Below are 21,866 nucleotides of genomic sequence, written 5' to 3'. Positions count from 1 at the left end.
GACAGTGTTTCTCTGTGTACCACTGGCTGTCTTGGTACTCACTCTGTAGGCCATGCTGACCTTGAACTCAGAGACCTGCCTACCTCTGTCTCCGAAGTGTTGAGATTAAAGGCGCACGCCACTACATTCAGCTTGGGTCACTATAGTCTTATTAAAACATGTTAGATTTTCATATTGTAACTGGCCTTGGGAGAAATGAAGATATTATGGAGAGACAGACTATTGAAACAATAGAGCCCAAAACAATGGAATTTCCCAGGAATCTCCTGCTGGAGAAGGAAAGTGCCCCAGGCAGGAGGGAAAATCATCTCCCCACAAAGAGATTTCACATGATTCTAACAACTTTTCAGACCACCCTACAGGATGAGACTGAAGCCCAGACAAAGGTGGGCTAGTGGTGGGCAGGACCATACCTTGACTGGGACTGCCTAGATATGCTTATTCTTGACCCTTTATTTAAGTTTTAATCTTACTTACGGCCCTGAGGGTCTCTGGACCTCTTTATCCATCTTCTCAATGTGGCCACATTTGTAGTGGGAGCTGCGGGCTGTGTTCCTGCCGCCCCAGCTCCTGGTCGCCTGGCTAGCTTATGGCCCGAAATAACAACACACAAATTGTATTCATTTAAACACTGCTTGGCCCATTAACTCTGCCCTTACAGGCTAATTCTCATATCCCAATCAACCCATCTCTAATAATCTGTGTAGCATCAGTCTTACAGGGAAAGATTCAGCATGTCTGATCTGGCAGCTTGCTTCATGGTGTCTGCCCGGGAGAGGGGAGCATGGCCTCTGCTCCAGAGAGCAGAGCTGTCGAGTCTGAGCTCACTTCCTCTTCCTCCCAGCATTCTGTTCTGCTTACTCCACCCACCTATGTTTTAACCTATAAGGGCCAAGCAGTTTCTTTATTACTTAACCAATGAAATCAACAGATTGATATATGACACTCCCACATCACACATTGAATAAATCTCCCTTTTCTGTTTGCTACCACTAATTTGACTTATTGACAATGGGTGGCTGAACCTGACTTGGGACACAATGCCCAAAGTACATTGACAAGCTTTAATTCTTGTCCTGTACAATCTCAGAGGAAGATAACCTTCACCTTGACAGAGATCACCTTTGAGAGAGGAAGGAAGCATTTCGTTAATTCCTCGGTAGAAAACATAAAATTAAGAAGATAACTAAATGTTGTGCTTTTAAGCCAAAAAAAGGTGCTAAGACCCAAATGTCTCTTGGAGTAAAGGCAAGAATCAGTTAAAAGAATATGAGAACATCCACTACCACCTTCATGGGCATCCCTCCCACCCTCAAATATCCTGCGCACTGTGAGAAGCTCAGATCTGGTAGTGATCGAAACCAGCCCTGGGTCTGCAATAGCCCTTTCTGGGAATATATACAAACTTTGGCAGGAGTTCAATCAACACAGCTCAAACACCCACACCCACACCAAATCCTGGGGAGTATCAGTGTCCTGTCAAATGCAGACATTTCTGGGAACTTAGAAATGATGGTTATGGCAATTTGTAGCCCTGAAGACTCACAGACCAATCTAGGTGAATTCGATTAAGCAAATGGGTGTAGTGGAGTAAACTTTAACATTCTATTATTTTAGCAATCTCCATGAAAGTTGGTTAACTATTAAAATGACCTCATTAGAAAAAATGTCCTATATTTCGTATCTTTCAGAAGCTGGAATTCAGACTTAGAGGAAGAGTTGATATGTTTCTTGTATTTCATAACATTTTTATACTTCTGTGCAAAATTCCCACTGACTTCTGGGTTGGAATACTTTATAAAAATTCTTTTAAAAAGCACAGGTTGCTGAAAAGTGGTGGCGCATGCCTTTAATCCCAGCACCAGGGAGGCAGAGAGAAGCAGATCTTCGTGAGTTTGAGGCTAGCCTGGTCTACAAAGTGAGTTCCAGGATAGGCTCCAAAGCTACAGAGAATCTCTGTCTTGAAAAACGAAGAAGAAGAAGAAGAAGAAGAAGAAGAAGAAGAAGAAGAAGAAGAAGAAGAAGAAGAAGAAGAAGAAGAAGAAGAAAAGAAAAAAGCACAGGTTAGTCAGGCCCAGTGGTACATGGCTTTGATCCCAACCCTCAGGAGACAGGAACAGGTGGATATCTCAAAGACACCTCACCTCAAAAAAATTAATTAATAAAAAACAACCTAAAGTAATAATAAAATTAAAAACAAATAGTAAAATCATAAGTTTTACAGGAAAATTTAAAAGTACAGGTCACAGTGATGGAGTGAGGACGCTGTCATTTCAAGAGTCTCTTCCTGCTATATAAAACCAGGACAGCAGACAAGAGTTGAGCTTCTGAGAGTAGGGTCTATGAAATTTTTCACCCAAATCATTTCAGTGTCTGGGGGAATCACTAAATGGAAGACTGTTTTCAGAAAGAGTAAGAGGGTTGCAACTCACTTTCTTATGCCAGACTTGCCCTGTGGCTTAGCAACTAGGTAGGTGTATGCCCAAGGAGAGAAACTCTTGAGCACTTTCTATGGCCAAACAGATCCTATCTGGTGCACTAAGGGCTGATATCAAGTCTCAGTGAAGATGAGGCAAACTGGAGAGGAAAAGCAAAGTGTGAAAGATTGTAGTGTCAAAGATTGTTCTTTTAGACTTTAAATGCAACCAATGAACTTTAGAACAGCAGTACAAAAGTAGTCCTCTGTGCAAAGAAAGACTTAAGAAAAAAAGAATTTGCTAGGTAGTTCAGAGTGGTCTTGAATTTGAGATCCTTGTGTCTCAGTCTCCTGGGTTCTGGGATTACTAGGCGTGCGCCAAACACAGGGCTCGGAAAAGCTTTACTGAAAACAATTGAAGTGATGAAACACAAAGTAACCTGGTTATTGGGAGAAAATAACTTCTCATGCTGGAGTTGGGAAATATGTGAGGGCTGTCTAACAGCCAAAGTGACCACCAGAGTTAGGTACACAGAGAAGAGGGAGAAAACATAGAAAGGGGGAGACACATACAGCTGAGCTGTAGTTCTTACTGTAACTGCATGACACACAGTTAGCTGTGTGTGGCGCTGTTTACAGACACACTGTGGGCAATGAAATGCAGGCCCTACATAGGACTGTACTTCACTAGCTTGCTTCCTTTGTGGCTTTTTTTTTAGTGTAACTTGGCTTTTGCCCCTTCCACTCTCTGGGTTTCATCATTATTGTTTATTGTTACTTATTCATCTGTTCAACTGATATTTAGTGAAGACACAGTGCTTTGCACTGGACATTTGAAACGCAAGGAGCACGTGGAATCAACTAGCATTTCAAGGGGCTTCCCACCGTGTGAGAAGAGGCACTTATGTAACTGTATTATTTACGTTTTTGTTCTTGTGATAAAACTTGCCATGGCCAAGGTAAGTTACGGCAGGAAGGTTCTAGAGAGAGAGGAGTCCATCACAGTCATGATGAGGAAGCATGGCAGCAAACACCAGGCATGGTGGCTGAAGCAGCAGGCTAAGAGCTCACACCTTGAGCTGTAAGGATAAAACAGCGAGTGCACTGGGAATGCTATGTGGCTCTGAAACCTCAAAACTTCTCCCAATGATGTACTTCCTCCAGAACGGCCATACCTCCTAAATTTACCTCAACAAGGCCACCAACGACGTAGGGCATGCTCATTGAAACCACCAGTAATAAAGGGAGTGTTCTGTAAAGTTTGTTATATTTTATAACAGGGGTTCTGGTGGCAGAGTGGAGGCAGTAGGATGCAGCTGAAGAGAGGATCTGGAAAGACAGGAAATAACCTAGTAACTATCCAAGCAGGAATTCTAAGCCCAGTTCTCTACATCCAGTGTTTCAATGTGTAAAATGTTTTGGATGGCTTTCCTACTCTCCGCCCTCCCAGAATTTCATTCCACACTTGTCTTCTCTTCCGGATTGATGCAGGACTCCTCTGTGGGTTTCCATTCGCCAGCTTTCATCTGCAGCCTGTCAACCACCTCCTGGAATCCTGCCCTACCTGTGTAAACGCCAGGCTGTTCTTTCAAGTTTATGATTTAAAACTTTGGATAATTCTGTTTTCCTCCAAAATGAATTTCAAGGTTCTTAGGCTGCTCTTTAAGGTTCCCTGAAGAGGGAATGAGTCTAGTCCTGCTGCCAAAAGACTAGAGAGAACTGACTTTGAGGTTTCAACTTTATGCCACCTTCAAAAGTTAGAACCACAACCCTTTCTCCCTTGTTTCCTAGATTGTTGCCAAGAGACCCTCACAACTCTGTCCCTGTCTCTCAAGGTACTCTTCTCAATGACTTCTGCAAACTTCACTACACGCCTGTGGCATTTGTCAGTGTTTCCTCAGCCATGTACCCCATTTTTTGAATCTTTTGAGACATGGCTGCTACTATTACCCATGTGGCCATAAAGCCAATCTGGTAAGTAAAGTCCATCTGGGAAATACTTTCTTTGAATTCTCACAGAATCTACTAGATTTCAGGGAAGAGCTCGGAGGTAAAGGTTCAGTCTCAGGCAAACTTCAGTGTTCTCCTCTTTTTCCCACACTGGACACTGCTCATTCTTTACTCAAGGGAAAACGGTTAAATGAATTCTAATTTGGGGAGTCATTTCTAGCACTTATTAGCAGGACATAATGAACACTTACTATGTGCTAGGTTCTGAGGCCTCAGTGGCAAATAAGATGACAGCAGGAACTACTTTAAGGAAACTTACAGACAGAGGTGTATACTTGCGCAGGGTAATAGTCAGGTAAAAATCTTGGATGGCTTCCCTACTCTCTACCCGCCCACCATTTCATTCCACATTTGTCTTCTCTTGGGTGGGGCAGGACAAAAAACAAAGAAAAAGAAAAAGAAGCAAGTTACCACTCAGGTATACGACATAATTGCAATTTGTCACTTCCTGATGTTATGACCCTTTAATACAGTTCCTCATCTTGTGGGGACCCCAACCATAAAATTATTTTTGTTGCTACTTCATAACTGTAATTTTGCCACTGTTAAGAATCTTAATGTATTCATCAGTATAGGATAGGGTCATTTCAGGTTTCCTCTCCTCAGTTGCCCAAGGTACTAGCTGGGGACATCTCCCTGGACACCTGCGAACCCCTCTAGAGTCAAGTCTCTTTTGCCAACCCTAAGATGGCTCCCTTAGTTAGGATATATACTTCGCTGCTCCCGTATCCACCCTTCCTATATCCCAACCATCCCAATCCCCCGAGCTCCTCCCATCCTCCCCTTCTCATGTTTCTCATCCCATTTCCCCTTTGCCCCATGCCACCTCACCCGCAAGTTCCCAGTTTTTGCCCTGCAATCTTGTCTACTTCCCCTCTCCAGGCGGATGACTATACGATTTTCTTTGGGTTCACTTTCTTATTTAGCTTCTCTAGGATCACAAATTATATGCTCAATGTCCTTTATTTATGGCTAGAAACCGATTATGAGTGAGTACATCCCATGTTCCTCTTTTTGGGTCTGGGATACCTCACTCAGGATAGTGTTTTCTATTTCCATCCATTTGCACGCAAAATTCAAGAAGTCATTGTTTTTTACCGCTGAGTAGTACTCTAATATGTATATATTCCACACTTTCTTCATCCATTCCTCCATTGAAGGGCATCTAGGTTGTTTCCATGTTCTGGCTATTACAAACAATGCTGCTATGAACATAGTTGAACAGATACTTTTGTCATTTGATGGGGTATCTCTTGGGTATATTCCCAAGAGTGGTATTACTGGATCTTGGGGTAGGTTGATCCCAAATTTCCTGAGAAATCGCCACACTGATTTCCAAAGTGGTTGCACAAGTTTGCATTCCCACCAGCAATGAATGAGTGTGCCCCTTTCTCCACAACCTCTTAGAACCTTCATCTGGCGATGGATTGAGGTAGAGACAGAGACTCAATTTGGAGCAACGGTCTGAGCTCTTAAGGTCCAAATGAGGAGCAGAAGGAGGGAGAACATGAGCAAGGAAATCAGGACCACGAGGGATGCACCCACCCACTGTGACAGTGGATCTGATTTATTGGGAGCCCACCAAGGCCAGCTCGTCTGGGACTGAATAAGCATGGGTTGAAACTGGACTCTCTGAGCATGGCGGACAATGAAGGCTGATGAGAAGCCAAGGACAATGGCACTAGGTTTCGATCCTAATACATGAACTGGCTTTGTGGGAGCTTAGCCTGTTTAGACGCTCACCTTCCTGGACATAGATAGAAGACCTTCATCTTCCCGCAGGGCAGAGAATTTGAACTGCTCTTCAGTATCGAGAGGGAGGGGGAATGGTGTGGGGGGTGGAGAAGAGGAGTGGGGATGGGGGAGGGGAGTGGGGAGAGGGGGCAATATTTGGGAGGAGGGGAGGGAAATGGGAAACGGGGAGCAGGTGGAAATATTAATTAAAAAAGAATAAAAAAAAGATCTACGAAGCTCTGTTTGTATTCAACTGATTGTGTCCTTATTGAATTAGTGAAATAAAAAAAATGTTAAAAATAAACCAAAACTTCAAAAAACAAAAAGAATCTTAATGTAGATATTTGTGTTTTCTGATGATCTTGGGCAACCCCTGTAAAAGGGTTGTTTTACCCCCAAAGGGGTGGCAACTGGAGAGAAATGTCCAATTTAGATTATAACCTAAAGTGTGGGCAGAAAGCAGCTGAGTACTTAATAAGAGGAACACACCCAGCTTCAGAGTTTGTTCACTTTTTCAAAAGTCTATTTTGCTTCCAGGGAGGCCATGCTCTTTCTAGAGCTTTCTGTTGGCTTCTGATTGTATATCTGCACAAGGTTTCCTAAATGACCACTTAGCCACTGGATTTCAAGGACACGCTCAGCACCTTCCTAGCCGCAAGGCTCCTTCTGTCCTGCCTTCCGCTCTCTGCCCTTCCTTAAGTGATGTAACTGCAATGGGATGCTTTAATTTGATTCACAACTTTGGAAATGTTCAACTAGGAGACATGGCATTTGACAATTCACACCCCACATTTTAATACTTCTTTATCTTCCCTTGAAGAACCCAGTTGAAGTAACCTATGGGATAGCCAGTGTTCTGGAGCAACATGCTCCTTGGAATTGAAATGCCCAGATGATAGTTTTGGTAAAGCCACCAAGAGAGACTACAGTATACCTCCAGGCCTTGGCATCGGTACCAGGACAATGGTGTGTGTGTGTGTGTGTGTGTATGTGTGCATGTGTGTGTATAAATTTGTAGAACCTAAGAGTCTGAGAAAAACATTAAATTGGCTACTTTAAAGCTTGGCTGCACAATCTTTTACAATGCCGTTTCCACCAAAAGCTATGGAAGAGTTCATACATAACACAGCATGCGGCACTGGTCTCTAGTGCAAACTGAGGCGAGTTTGGCTGTTGTGGGTCAGTACATGAACCTGACTGTTGTGAATCACTGCAATATAAAGTGACTACTGATAAACCGAGTGTGGTGGCACAGCCCCCAAATCCCAACACAGTGGAGGTGTAGGCAGAAACACTGGACATTCAGATCCATTTTTGGCTACAAGGTGATTTTGAGTCCAGCCTGGGATATAACAGACTTTGTATTAAAAACAATAAAGTTATTTCTGTGTCAGAAGAGTCTTAGAAATAACCAGTGTTGTGTCCTGGGTGGGTGAGTCAGGAATGGTCATGCCTTCTGGCCAGTGATTTGTTTGGGTGTTCCCCACATGTGGAAGTGATTTCTGAGTGTACTCAGCCCAGAATCCTTCCCGGAGACGATGGGACATGGTGTGTTCTGAGACAGTTGGCTTGCAGACTCTTACCTGTACAGCAAGGAAGGCCTCTGGTTTTCTTCCTCTGCTTCTTTATAATAAATTGCCAGACTAAAACTGAGCTGTTCAATAAATATTCTGTTTTATTACTCTTTTATAGCAAGCAGAGACTCAGGGCTTGGCTCTGTAATTTATGATGGTATTTTGTCTCCCACTCTCTGCTAAGGTTATCAAGATATAAAAAGTTTTGGCAGGCTCTTAGGTCTAATATAAAAGCCAAATCCTAGTTTTCCTATCTCTCTTGTGTCTCCCCAGTTCGTCATCTTGATGCCTCTGTGTATGCTCATGCCTAGACCATTGCAATGACATCCCAACTTCTCTCTGTATGAGTCTCTCTCTAAAACAAGATGACTGTCACCCAAACATTCTTTTGCTCAGAAATCTTCAATGACTCCCTATTTTCCAGAGAAGTAACTTTATAGTCTTCTATCACCTATAGAGCTATAGATCAAAAGTCTATAGATCTTTCCATCTCCTCTCACTGATCAAATTCCTCAAATGGCTTTTATAAATTATGAAATATTTCAAATCTGTTTTTTAAAGTATGGAAAGCAACATAGAAACTATCCATGTGTGCAGCGTAGAGCTTTTAAGGAACCTAAGAACTCAAGTGTTTCTGATGTTTTGTTTTCTAATTAATCTAGAATGGCTGTCCATTCATTTTTAGTATCAGCTTACTGCTCCCCTAGGGTTTCCATTTTACACTCTTCTTTTTGTTGCTGATTATAAAAACAAGGAATCTTGTTGTCTTGCTTTGTGCTCTGACTAGTGAGGTGAAATATATTGCCGGTGCGTAGTGGCTACTGGGTTTCTGCTGTTTGTTGGTTGTTGTCTTCTAAAATTCATTGTGTTTCCTTTTAGTTGCCTGCTTTTCTTACATTATGAGTTATTTATTTATCTATAATATTTTATTAGTTGTGTTCACATATGTACCTTGTTTTGGTTTTTTTCACTCTGTGGGATCTTTTATTGAGGTGATCCTATATTGAGGTTTAATGGTTAAATGTTATTAATATTTTCCTTTACGGTTTATGTTTTTGTGACTTGGTTAAGAATCCCTTCCATAAGAATGGATTAAGAAAGTATGGAATATATACATATTAGAGTACTACTCAGCAGTAAAAAACAATGACTTCTTGAATTTTGCATGCAAATGGGCAGAAATAGAAAACACTATCCTGAGTGAGGTAAGCCAGACCCAAAAAGAGGAACATGGGATGTACTCATTCATAATTGGTGTCTAGCCATAAATAAAGGACATTGAGCCTATAATTCGTGATCCTAGAGAAGTTAAATAAGAAGGTGAACCCAAAGAAAAACATATAGTCATCCTCCTGGATATTAACCTTCATCAGGCGATGAAAGGAGACAGAGACAGAGACCCACATTGGAGCACCGGACTGAAATCTCAAGGTCCAAATCAGGAGCAGAAGGAGAGAGAGCACGAGCAAGAAACTCAGGACTGCGAGGGGTGCACCCACACACTGAGACAATGGGGATGTTCTATCGGGAACTCACCTGGCCTGGGTCTGAAAAAGCATGGGATAAAACCGGACTCGCTGAACATAATGGACAATGAGGACTACTGAAAACTCAAGAACAATGGCAATGGGTTTTTGATCCTACTGCACGTACTGGCTTTGTGGGAGCCTAGGCAGTTTGGATGCTCACCTTACTAGACCTGGATGGAGGTGGGTGGTCCTTGGACTTCCCACAGGGCAGGGAACCCTGATTGCTCTTCAGGCCGAGAGGGAGGGGGACTTGATGGGGGAGGGGGAGGGAAATGGGAGGTGGTGGTGGGGAGGAGGCAGAAATCTTTAATAAATAAATAATAAAAAATAATTATTATTAATAATAATAATAAAAATGATAAACCACATAGCTAAAGCAGAAGATTAAAAAAAAGAATCCCTTCCATAAAAGGGAGGAGGAATGAATATTGTGGGGAGGGGAGAGAACTGGAAGGAGAGGAGGGAGGAGAAACTGTGCTCGGAATGTAATATATGAGAAAAGAAAAAACAAGTAAATAAATTTTAAAAAGAATCCCCCAAATGATGAAAGTATGATTTATAGACAAAATGGAATTTCTCAGCCTTAAAGAAGAGGGAAGCAATGTTCCTTTCAGGAAAAGGAATGCAGCTGGAGATATCATATTCAATTCATTAAATTAACCTAGGACAGATAGCTTGTGTTTTCTCTCATTTATGGATCTTTGGGTTTATAGATATGTAAAATTGTATAATATAGATGACCTGAAAGTAGAAGCGAAAGTGGAGGAACGAAAGGCACTAAACTAAGGGGGTGGAAGAGCTGTGAGGAAAGGGAGGGTTGTGGGGCATGAGGGAATATACTCAAAGTGCATCATTTTTATGTAACCTTTATGACAGAAAAAGAAATTCCTTCTTTTAATATAATACCTTACTAACATTCTGTTATATATAATATATATAACATATATATATATATGATATATATATATGTGTGTGTGTGTGTGTGTGTGTGTGTGTTTCGAGACAGAGTTTCTCTGTAGTTTGCCTTGGAACTAGTTTTTGTAGACCAGGCTAGCCTTGAACTCACAAAGATCTGCCTGCCTCTGCCTCCCGAGTGCTGGGATTAAAGGTGTGCGCCACCACCGCCCAGCCCCTGTTATATTTTCTTATAAATATTCAATAATTGTTCTTCATATACAGCTTTCTCATACTCTTGGAACTTATTTTTGCATGTGGTTTAAGATAGGGATCCATAATATTTATGTCTGGTTTTGTGTAAGGAACTGTCACAGTATCATTTTTCACTTATTGTTTTTTTCAGAGACCTATGTATTATTGCTATGATACGATTTGACACCACAATTTGTACAAGAGGTCAACACTGTAAAACTTATATCAATAACATTAAGAGTGGGAAACTTGAACTATGAACTTTAGAGATAGGAGTTTTTAAGATTAGATAAAACCATTAGAACATATTTGTGATTAAGTTCTTGTGACTTTATAATAAGCAGAGAGAGACACACTAATGTTTATTATTTCTTGCCATATTCTATGCTTCCTTGGGTCTTAGTGAGGAAGAAAACTGCAATCAGATGTAGCCCCTAAACAACATACCTCTAGAGCCATAAATCAAAATAAACCCTTTTCTTTACAAAATTAACCTGCCTGAGTTACTTTGTTATAATAATGAAAATAGTAATAAAGTAATAAGTCAAGATTACAAATGTATGGATATGTGTATGAGTACATTATACTCTTCCACAAATATGATCGTGCTGCACATTATCATAATTATTAAAGTCTTTTGAAAGGCATGATATCTTATAGACAAGAAGCTCTTATTTTGCTTTTTAAGATTTTGCTGGAGATTTTTGTTATTTAGTTTTTCTGATTATTTTTTGACATAGGTTCTCTCGATGTAGCCTAGGTTGGCCTCAAATTCATTATCCCCTTTCCTCACTTTCTTGAGTGCTGGAGTTTAGGGTGTGTAATGCCTTGCACAACTTCAATGGTTATTTTTGGCTCTTTATTCTTCAACATGAATTTTAAAGCTAGCTTGTAAAGTACCATAAAAATGTAGTTGAGTTTTTGAATGAAAATGCATCGACTGTATAGGGTAGTTTGAAAACTTAGCATATTTATTGGATTGTTTAACGAAGTTAAAATGATAAAAATATATATCTTGAAAGCATATTATATATGTTTTCTAGATTATTATACAGGGATTGCCTTGACTCACGGTCTTAGTCTCTAGGAGAGGATAGTACCTCAACAATAGCATCCAGACATGAGCACCCTCTGTCTCCTGTATCTTTCTGGATGCAAGGGCTGCCTGGAGACTGCAGAGGGATGTGTGAGTTTCAGTTGTTGTGGTGGTGGAAATTTCCTTGAATTCCCACTTGCAAATGTTACATGTAGGAAACACACTGATGCTCATAGCGATACATTCACATGAGCACAAAGGAAGAGTCAAGCCAGGTGTCCATTGCTCGATGAGCACAGGAGCCAAATGGGGCCCATTCATTAAGCAGAAAATCAGATTTGAAAAGGAAGGAAATTCTGACATGTACTATAATCTATAAAAAGCCTCAAGTATTCTACATCAAGTGAAATAAGCCACCACCAAAGACAAAAACCCTATGGTTTACTGTAAATGATAACTTTAGGACAAGAAAATTCATTGAAGCAGAAGGTACAATGTAGAGAGAAGAGTACAGTCAGGGATTGGGACAAGGTGGTGACGGTTGCCTTGGCAATGTGATGCTGCTAAATGTCACTGGACTACGTACTTAAAATGGTGATGATGATCTATTTCATCATATTTGAACTGCTACATTGTGTATATAAAGTCCCCTGCTGTCCAGATCTCTTCTTTTTTTCTCTCACTGCAGCATGGTGTGCCTGCTTGAAACCTTTAGCACCAACACACTCTAGTGCCCTTCAGGACTGTCCACCCCTCTTGCCTTCTGTGCATGTGGCTTTCCTAGAACAGGCTAACTTAGGCAACCTCCTGCCTTGGGGGCAGTGGTTGAGGAGCTAGTGTTCTGGGAGCCTTCATTGTCAGCATGGTGGCAGCAGGACATTAACCCTTGACACTTGAGTGTCAGATCCTAAGTAACAGTCTGGTAGGCATGGGCCATCCTGAAGAGATTTAGGACTCAGAAAATGCACAGAGCAGTGTTTTCGTATAGGCCATGCTTGGATATTAAATATGTGGAGGGGACCGGTGGGAAGGGAAAGAACATAGAAGAGGATTTGATATTTCTCACCTGGAATGTCGACTCTGCTCTTCAGATGAAGCTAAGCTAGAACTAAGTTCAGGCAGCTGTCAAATACAGATGGCTAGTTTACATTTTAGTGGACAAACTGAATGAACGATTTTAGAAAAATCAAAATACAGAAAGAAAAATACAAAGTTCTGACCATCACTACATATATACAAACAGATGGCAGCAGGTGAGATAAATTTAATAAATAATTAGTAAATTAGCTAATACAATTTGTTTTAGATTTGCCAAATAAATTGGGTGCCACTCATCAGGCACCATCCATTTTGTTTTGGAGGAGCAGTGGATGATAGGGGACGGGACATGGATGACTGGGAGAAGAAATTTTTTTAAAGAAAAAAGATGTTTTATGGTTTTCTTATTTAGGAAATGTTAACAGGATCTTGATTTTCTCTCATCTTTGTTAGTTGATAGCATTTGAAGGAGATGGTAAAAGATAAGACTTGTTTCCCTCTTTGGTTGACATTTATTATTAACTTCAATTTGGAAAGAAGACTTAATAAATGAGCCATGAGAAAAATCAATTTCTTTGAAAAAGAGATGAGTCAAACTCAGAGAAACGTACAAATAATTGCAAGCTGACTTTGAAAATACACATACAGTGTGCACGCCTCTGTGGGATCTTAAAGACCTGGGTGCAACTAGAGCCATTAGATTCATATGTGTGCCTTTTCCGTCTCAGTCTTGCTCCCACAGAGGAAAGGGCCATTCATTGCCTCTAGGTCTGTTAAGAAACAGCGGAGGCTGAGATATGAGGGCACCCAAGGCCACTGGAGAGATAATTTCTCCCAAATAACTACTGAGTGCTGCTCCATATGGGAGCAAGTGAGTCAACCATCTTAGGTGTGAAGAGATAGAGAAGATGGTGTAGGAGATATGGAGGATGCGATCTTCATTTCAAGTCTCCTTGAACATGAGTTCTGTAAAGTAATTTGTCCACAAACATTTCCCTCAACATGGTAAAAAGCCTCGGCTACGGAAGTGTCCTCAGGTGTCATAAGCCACCTTTTCAGGGTGACTTCTGCTGGGCTTCTAGCCATGGTGGGTTTGATTGTTCCAGGGTAGGAGAGGGGATTGGAATTATTAGGCAAAAGGAGCATAGATACAGAAGAAATAAGAAACAAACATAGGATAGTATCGGGAGGGACATCCAGTGAATAATGAAAATCACCAGTGTTTAATTTCCATTTGTTTAAATACCACAACCCCAAAAGGTAGGAGTAATTTTTTTTTTGAGAGGAAAGGGTTTATTCGGCTCACACTTACATATCACTGTTCATCATCAAAGAAGTCAGGACAGGAATTCAAACAGGGCAGGAACTTGGAGGCAGGAGCTGATACAGAGGCCATGGAGGAGTGTTGCTTACTGGCTTGCTCTTCATTGCTTGCTCAGCAAAATTTGTTCTAGAACTCAGGACTACCAGCCCAGGAATGGCACCACCAACACTGGGTTCAGCCCTCCAACCATCACTAAGAATATGACTTATGGAGGCATTTAACTCTAGCTTCTATCAAGGTGACATAAGACTAGCAGCACAGACCCTTGCTTTTTTCCTTTTATCTTCTCCCTCTTCCCCCCTTTTTTATTTTTACTTAAAAATTTCTGCCTCCTCCCCTCCTCCCATTTCCCTCCCCTTCCCCCCAACCCTATCCCCCTCCCCCCAACCCTTTCCCCCTCCCTCTCCAGTCCAAAGAGCAGTCAGGGTTCCCTGCCATGTGGGAAGTTCAAGGTCCTCCCCCCTCCATCCAGGTCTAGGAAGGTGAGCATCCAAACAGACTAGGCTCCCACATAGCCAGTACGTGCAGTAGGATCAAAACCCAGTGCCATTGTCCTTGGCTTCACAGTCAGCCCTCCTTGTCCGCCACATTCAGAGAGTCTGGTTTGATCACATACTCCATCAGTCCCAGTCCAGCTTGCTTTATGAACAGACCAGTTGAAGGATTACAGGCTACATTCTTTGTTAAACATTCTGTTGCCAGAATAAGACAAGTAACACTCACACCCTAGACCAAAACACTCTGTAGGCAAACCACTCCCTGGGTGGAATCCATAGTTATCTCCCTAAGGGAGTAGGAACCCATTTGGATCCTTAGACTTTTGTTTGAGGTAGAAATACCAGCTCAGAGACTTCTGCTCACTCAAGGTTATTGTCAACAGGTGTGGCTAATAGCCAGCCCAGGTATTTCAGTTTCAAGACTGTATTTGCAGCCACCAGACCCAAGGAAACGCTGTACACACTGACCCTCTGAGACATATATATATATATATATATATATATATATATATATATATATATATTTCATGAGAAGCTCTTTGGTTAGTGATACACCATTATCAAAGGAAACAGAAATCCTCTGCAATCCAGATTTTCAAGCCATGGCACAGCTGTTACCATGATTTCTTCTTTGAATTCATAGTGGAGAAGAGGTAAGCAGAGTAGAGGACCCCAAAAGAAGATAGTCTGGATGGTGAGCTTTGAGGAACTTCCTCCACTCTCTAGCTCCCAGGTCACCTTTAGGGCTATGCTTGATTCAGATGCTTGGGATTTGAGCCATGAGAATATTTAAGTCATCGTCTAGGAGAAATATCTTCTGCCCCAGCTCACAGCAAGGATCTCTGCCAGGTGGAAGCAAGCACATGTCTCAGTGGATTCCCCATTTCTGTAGCAGTGTCACTCCTTGGGCAGCATCTGACTTTGTACTACAGCCATCTTTCCTAATAGCCTGCGGGTTTCCTACAGATCTGCCTAGATCTGATTTTTGTCTCTGCCTTCGCTGCCTCCTATAGCACTCAGTATATACTCATGACGTAAATAAATAAATGAGCAAGGTAGAGGGATACCACATCAGCCTAAACTGGGATGCAGGACTGGGTTTCTAGTTGAGAAACAGAAAATATGATCAATGGTTGTTTCACTAAAGCTTTCACCAAGAAATACTGTGTCCTATTCTGGACCTCATTTTCCCCATTTCTGACATCTATGCTCACAAAACTGTTTCTTCCAGCTCTCCCCTTTCTTCTGCCAATGCAAATTCATGCCTCCTATTTGCATCAAGATTGCTTGCTAAGGTTCTCTTCTGAGGTCACCACATTTCTGGTCTTCCAGAAAGCATACTCCTATCTCTTGGGGTCCCAATATCTGACAGCAGAATCCAAATTTCTGAAAGTTTCAACTCCATGGAATTTAGACCTTCTCTCTTATTATATCTTTTTTTGGCCTGGAACTCTACCTCTAAGTTAAGCAATGGAGTTAGAGGTGGTTGGCTGATCAGTATGTGAACTTGACAAATAGAGTATAAATCAGCATCACAAGAGGGAGCTAGGGTAGTAGGGCACACCTGTGACCCCAACACTTGGGGAACTCATGTTGGAGGATTGGGGGAGTTCAAGGTTAGCTTTAGCTATGTAGGAAATTTGAGGCTAGCCTAGGTTATATGAGATCCTGTCTCAAAAGAGTAAATAAATAAATAAATAAATAAATCCCTCCAAATCACTAGTTAGGGACATGTCTAAAATACGGGTAATTGAGAGAAAGGTGTAGCTTTTACTTAATCTAGCGTTTCTCTAGTATGCTGGAGCATTTTAAACAACTGAATGACATTTGGCACTCACTTGGGTTATATAATGTATAAGGTTTCAACATTTTCTAAAAATGACAGTTTCTACACCCTAGTTGATCTAGGATGTGGTAGGATGTCCTCTTCATCTTCTCCCATGCCCACTGAGTTTCTTGTTGTTCAGATACAGCAACTGTGTTAATTGATGCCTTGGTTTGTGTCAGAATCGCTTTAATGTTTGCATTGCAAAGGTAAGAATGGTCACTATGCTCTGGGCAAAATTTAATCTAAGTTTCTCAACAAAAGAAAGACATTGTTTTCTACCATAGACCATGGACACAGGGCATCAGAACCTAGTAATCAGATTTTTAAAAAATCAAATTATTCTTATGATACATGCACCACATCCTCTTGTAAGATTTTCTTAATAATCTTATTTACTTTTTTTCAAGTTTTTGCAAAATACAAAAAAAAAAAAAAACTCTTAATACAGGGTCTGACTGTGTAGCCCTGGCTGTCTGGAACTCACTATACAGACCAAACTGGTCTTGAACTCACAGATATCTACCTTCCTTAACCTTCCAAGTGCTGAGACTAAAGGCATGCACTACCACATCTGGCCTTCCTACTACTTTCATATCATATTTATACACATGGTTTAGTACATGTACATAAAATCTAGGAAGCACAAATGAAATAAAATTTATTTTTCTGAGACTGACTTATTTCACTTAACATGGTGCCTTCCAGTCATGCCCATTTTGTATAACAGGACATGTAAGATGGGTATTAGCTTTTTTCTTGGGATACTACACCAAAGGAATGACTGTGAATTTGAACATCACTCATCTTTTATTGAAAATTAAGGCTGTCAGAACTGAGTAGGAGTCCTTATCCAACTGTCTAGAAGACCTTCCTAAGCTCCTTGGTTTTTGTGCCTCTGATGCTATCTTCATTAAGTCCTTCCTGCTTGAAGTCTAAGGTCAGAAATAAAGCAGGCTAAACAGACCTTGGTGGATTCTGTACCCTTGTCTATCATGCAGCCTTCTCTCCAGGACTATGATGGTGTGCAACACTCTCATAGGGACAGGGCTCCCCGTCTTTTGGTTCAAAACTAGCATTGAGTAGTAGTCCACTTGAAAACAACAGGCACCTAGGACCTGCGTTGATGACGGTCTCCCCATTGGCTACAATAACAGAAAGGTTTCTCAGTATGTGGCTGAGCATGCATGAGGCTATCTGGATTCTCTCCATCACTCTGCTACAAAAGAAAGTATAAGCCAAGGTGCTGTCTGCATACTGCTCTGTCAATGCAATCTTAAGGGCTACTCCTTTGGGAAGAATGTTTCTTGTGCTTCTGTCTGTTGTGGTAGGTGAGCACAAGTTAATGATACTGGGGAGTGGGACAGTCTCAAAATGTTCATCAGTTATGAGCAGCGATCGCTCCAACTGAGCCACCCAAAGAGCACCCTCACAGTGACTGAAGAGTTAGGGCCAACCACTCATGACCTGGGCCTGACTGATGGGAAGGAACCTTCTCACCCTTGGTTTCCATTGGCAACTTGGAACCTAGCACAGCTGTGCTTGAACTGCACAGCTGTCCCCACCAGAAGTGCAGCCACTGAGCTGAGGAGATCAGGCATAAAGTGTCTTTCAGGCATGGGACCTGAGTTTGATGCCCAGAGCCTATGTAAAAATGTAGTGTGTGATGGCGCTCATCTGTAATCCAACCCCAGGGCTGGGCATGGGAAGAATCTCTGGGGGTCACAGGCCAGCTACTCCAACTGGTTTGGTGTGTCCCAGTTTCCAGTGAGAGATTCTGTTTCAGAAAAAAAGTGGATTGTGTCTGAGAGAGAGTGATACGGAAGGTTGTCCTCTGGGACACACACACAACACATGACACACACATGAAACACACACAAACATACACGACACACACACGACACACACACAACACACATGACACACACACGACACACACATGATGGAGGAGGGTCATCTGTCTATGTGATACTTTCATTGGTTAATAAAGAAACTGCTTTGGCCCTTTAATAGGACAGAAAATTAGGTAGGTGGAGTAAACAGAACAGGATTCTGGGTAAAAGGCAGTGAGGCAGTCACCATGATTCTCTGACCCCAGACGGATGTAGGCTAGAATCTTTCTGATAAGCCACCATCTCATGGTACTACACAGAGTACTAAATATGGGTTAATCAAGATGTGAGAGTTAGCCAATAAGAGGCTGGAACTAATGGGCCAGGCATTATTTAAAAGAATACAGTTTCGAGAGGCACACGGCAGGCGGAGAGACGGGCAGGCAGACATGCAGATGCAGGCGGTGGAGAGACCCGCATGCAGACGCACGCGGCGGAGAGACCAGCGTGCAGACGCGGCAGATGTGGGATAGTCCAAGCATGAAACAGTGAAGCTCACACTGAGAGCAGATCGCCCCACTACAATTAAATCAAGTAGGTTTCTTGGGGCCTAACCTGCAGAGTGGGAGGCCTTTTATTGGCGAGGTCCTCTGGCAAACGGGGAGACTGGTCCTGTCCCTGAAGACCTTTCTGGGTGGTGAGAGGGATCTCGGCCCCCGGAGGGACACAGGAAACGGAGCAGGGACATTCCCCGACCCCCTTGACCCTCCAGTTAGTCTGCGAGGGCTGGTCCCCTCTGCTGAGGCTGCTCCTCCTCTGCTGCAACCTCTCTCTCCCTGGCCCATCCCAGCTTGCGCCCAGGGGCCTCCTTCACCCTCCCCTTCCACGGGGCTGTGGGATCACCCAGTTTAGCCTGTTTGGGCTCTGGGTTGGGAGTTCGAAACTAAGGGCAGCGGGAGTTTCTCTGTTTTGGTGGCTGGCCTGCAGAGTGGTAGACCTTTTGTTGGCGAGGTCCCTGGTGAACGGGGAGCCTGATCCTGTTCCTGAAGACCCTTCTGAGTGGTGAGAGGGATCTCGGCCTGCAGCGGGAGCCAGGAAAAGGAGTGAGGGCATCTTGTAAGTGGGGTCCCTAGCCAGCAGGCAAACCTGATCCTGCCTTAAAAGACCCATTAGATAGCATTGATAAGAGGAGATGGGCAGGCGCCAAGGCAAGAATTCACCCAACAATCTGAAAAACAACATGAAAACACCAGAACCCAATGATCTTACAACAGAAGGACTTGAACACCCTAACACAGAAGAAGTGGAAAAAAATTGACTTTATGAAAGCAATAGAGTCCCTTAAACAACATGTAAAAAATGCTCTTATAGAAATGGATGAGAAGTATAACAAAAAGTTTGAAGAAATGAATAAATGATACCCTGGGACACCAAGAAAAAACAATCAAACAGGTAATGGAAACAGTTCCAGAATTGAAAACTGAAATGGAAGCAAGGAAGAAAACACAAACTGAGGACCAGCTAGATATGGAAAATCTAGGTCAATGAGCAGAGACTACAGAAACAAGCATAATCAGTAGAATACAAGAGATAGAAGAATCTCAGATTCTGAAGAAAACATGGAGAAAATAAATGCACTGATCAAAGAAAACAGCAAAGCCAACAAATTCTCATCAAAAAACATTCAGGAAATATGGGACACAATAAAAAGACCAAACCTAAGAATAATAGGGATAGAAGAAGGAGAAGAGTCACAGCTCAAAGACCCAGAACATATTTTTAACAAGATTATGGTAGAAAACTTTCCCAACATAAAGAAATATATTCCTTTGAATATTCAAGAAGCATACAGAACACCAAACAGACTGGATAAAAAAAAATCCGCTCGCCATATAATAATCAAAACACAAAATATACAGATTAAAGAAAGAATGTTAAGAGCTGCAAAGGAAAAAGGGCAAGTAACTTATAAAGGTAAACCGATCAGACTTGCACCTGACTTCTCTATGGAAACCATGAAAGCCAGAAGGTCCTGGATAGAGGTACTGCAGAAACTAAGAGACTATGGATGCAAACCCAAACTACTATACCCAGCCAAGCTATCGTTCACTATCAATGGAGAAAACAAGACATTCCAGGATAAGAACAAATTTAAACAATACGTAGCCACAAATTCAGCCCTACAGAAAGTAATAGAAGGAAAATCACAACCCAAGGAATCCAACATAGCCAACACTGCCTACAATAACTCAGGCATCTAGCGACCCTTCACCAGCACAACTCAAAGAAGGGAGACATACAAACTCTACTACCAAAAACAATAGGAATAACCAGAGTAAACAACCACTGGTCATTAATATCACTTAATATTAATGGTCTCAATTCACCTATAAAAAGGCACAGGCTAAGAGACTGGATACGAAAACAGGATCCAACATTCTGTTGTTTGCAAGAAACACATCTCAACCACAAAGACAGGCATCTACTTAGAGTAAAGGGTTGGGAAAAGGTTTTTCAAGCAAATGGTCCTAAGAAAAAAGGAGGTGTGGCCATACTAATTTCTAACAAAACTGACTTCAAACTAAAATCAATCAGAAGAGATTGAGATGAACACTTTATACTCATAACAGGAACAATTCACCAGGATGAAGTCTCAATCCTGAATATCTATGCTCCTAATATAAAAGCACCCACTTATGTAAAGGAAATATTACTAGAACTTAAGACAGACATCAAACCACACACACTAGTAGTAGGAGACTTCAACACACCTCTCTCACCAATGGACAGGTCAATCAGACAGAAACCTAATAGAGACTTAAGAGAATTGTTGGAGGTAATGAAGCAAATGGACTTACCAGACATCTATAGAACACTCCACCCAAATAGGAAAGAATACACCTTCTTCTCTGCAGCTCATGGAACCTTCTCAAAAATTGACCACATACTCGGAAACAAAGGAAACCTCCACAGATACAAAAAAATCAGTGTCCACCTGTGTCTTATCAGATCACCACGGACTAAAATTAGAAGGCAACAACAATGCTACCCCAGAAAGCCGACAAACTCATGGAAACTGAACAGTCAACTACTGAACCACACCTGGGTCAAGGAAGAAATTAAGAAAGAAATGAAAGTCTTCCTTGAATTTAATGAAAATGAAGAGACAACATACTCAAACCTATGGGACACGATGAAAGCAGTGCTAAGAGGAAAGTTCATAGCACTAAGTGCCCACTTAAAGAAAACGGAGAAAGCATACATTGGGGACTTAACAGCACACCTGAAAGCTCTGGAAAAAAAAAGAAGCAGACGCGCCCAGGAGGAGTAGAAGACTGGAAATAATCAAACTGAGGGCGGAAATCAACAAAATAGAAACTCACAAAACAGTCCAAAGAATCAAAGAAACAAAAAGATGGTTCTTGGAGAAAAACAACAAGATCGACAAACCCCTATCCAAATTAATCAATCGACAGAGAGAGAACACACAAATAAATAAGATCAGAAATGAAAAGGGGGACATAACCACAGACACAGAGGAAATTCAGAGAATCATTAGATCTTACTACAAAAGCCTGTATGCCACAAAACTGGAAAATGCAAAAGAAATGGACATTTTTTTAGACAAGTACCATATACCAAAGCTAAACCAAGACCAGGTGAACGATCTAAATAGACCTGTTAGTCGCGAAGAATTAGAAACAGTTATCAAAAATCTCCCTTCCAAAAAAAGCCCAGGACCAGATGGTTTCAATGCAGAATTCTACCAGAACTTCCAAGAAGAGCTAATACCTATACTCCTTAATGTATTTCATAATATAGAAACAGAAGAGTCATTGCCAAATTCCTTTTATGACGCTACCATTACCCTGATACCAAAACCACACAAAGTCCCAACCAAG

The sequence above is a fragment of the Chionomys nivalis genome, chromosome X, assembly GCF_950005125.1.
Source record: "Chionomys nivalis chromosome X, mChiNiv1.1, whole genome shotgun sequence".
In the NCBI taxonomy this organism is placed as follows: Eukaryota; Metazoa; Chordata; class Mammalia; order Rodentia; family Cricetidae; genus Chionomys; species Chionomys nivalis.
Note: the sequence above shows the minus strand (reverse complement) of the source record.